Source organism: Choloepus didactylus, chromosome 5 (assembly GCF_015220235.1).
Source record: "Choloepus didactylus isolate mChoDid1 chromosome 5, mChoDid1.pri, whole genome shotgun sequence".
NCBI lineage: Eukaryota > Metazoa > Chordata > Mammalia > Pilosa > Megalonychidae > Choloepus > Choloepus didactylus.
In genome coordinates, this window is record NC_051311.1 from 101,407,919 (window position 1) to 101,409,849 (window position 1,931).

The following is a 1,931-nucleotide window of genomic DNA, read 5'->3' on the forward strand; positions in this document are numbered from 1 at the left end:
ATGAACCTACTGTATTTACCAATACTTTCTGGGGTATACTTTGCAAGTTGACCTTACTTTACTAAACTTATTATTATATGGTCAACACCTGCCCCATAAATATAGAATAGAGAAGTTATATTATATTTGTGATGGTGAAATGAAGTGTTACCCAAACCCTGATGTGGTGAAGATCTTTTGTGCTCTCTATATTTATTGGAGCTACATGCTACTTAACATACACCAAATTTGGTAAGCAAACAAGCTTGACTTAAAGTTCAACTTTACGTGATCTCCGTGACCGGAGATTGGGTCATTCAGCATCTAATGTATAGTTTTCAGCTATGTAGGCTCTAACTATGCAGTATAATTTTTTTTTTTTAATTCAGTTTTATTGAGATATATTCATATACCATACAATCATCCATGGAGTACAATCAACTGTTCACAATACCATCTTACAGTTGTGCATTCATCACCCCAATCTATTTTTGAACATTTTCCTTACACCAGAAAGAATCAGAATCAGAATAAAAAATAAAAATAAAAAAAGAACATCCAAATCACTCCCCCCATCCCACCCTATTTTTCATTTAGGTTTTGTCCCATTTTTCTACTCATCCATCCATACACTGGATAAAGGGAGTGCAATCCACAGGGTTTTCACAACCACACTGTCACCCCTTGTAAGCTATGTTGTTATACAATTGTCTTTAAGGGTCAAGGCGACTGGGTTGGAATTTTGTAGTTTCAGGTATTTACCTCTAGGTATTCCAATATATTAAAACCTAAAAAGTGTTATCTATATAGTGCGTAAGAATGTCCACCAGAGTAACCTCTTGACTCCATTTGAAATCTCTCAGCCACTGAAGCTTTATTTCATTTCATTTCACATCCCCCTTTTGGTCAAAAGATGTCCTCAATCCCACGATGCCGGATCCAAATTCATCCCCGGGAGTCATATCCTGCATTGCCAGGCTGATTTACAACCCTGGAAGTCAGGTCCCATGTAGGGAGGAGGGCAGAGAGATCACCTGCCAGAATGGCTTAGTTAGAGATAGAGGGCCACATCTGAGCAACAAAGAGGCACTCAGGGGGAGCAGGTTTAGCCTCTCCTTGCAGCAACAAGCTTCATAGGGGCCAGCCCCAAGACAGAGGGCTCAGCACATCAAGCCATCAGTCCCCAATGTTTGTGAGAACATCAGCAACAATCCAGGTGAGGAAGTCCAACACCTCATGAAGTATAATTTTTAAATTATGTTTCTTACTGAAGAGCTACATAATGAATAGCAGTAATACTTGTACACTAGGCTGATAAAGTGTTTTTATTATTGGCATAGGAAAGCATCAGGAATTTACATCAAGATTAAACATTACTTGAGAAGATAAATTAGAAAATACAGAGCCTTATCTTTTCTAAAGCAACATGATGCAATTGTGAAAGAGGCCAGAAGCTAGAGACCTAGATTTGCATTTCAACTCTTTGTGATAGTGTATTCTCAGATATCTCATTTAAACTGCCTGAATCCTAATGTTCTTATTTTAAAATATGATCCCTACCTTGCACGATTGTTTTAAGTGTTAGAGATAATGTATGTAATTTTAATTTGTTGAAATTTTTTAAAAATTGTAATTATTCTTGTTATTATTGCTGTTAGGACTACTACTCTTGTCCTTACAGGAAACTATTTTGTAATCCTGCTACTATAACCATTTTCATTTGTCTTCTTGGGAAAACAGAAATAAAAATATCACATCCACATCAATAACAAAGACATTTGTTGAATGTCTCCTCTGTCCACCTGTACTTAGACAACAGGGCTACAAGGACGATAAGACAAACACATTGCCCAACTTTTTTCTGGAGTCAAATCTCATTTCCACTGAAAAGGAACATGCTCAGGAGTTTCTGAAGAAGTAACAATACTAGAACTGGTCAACTCCCTAGAAAT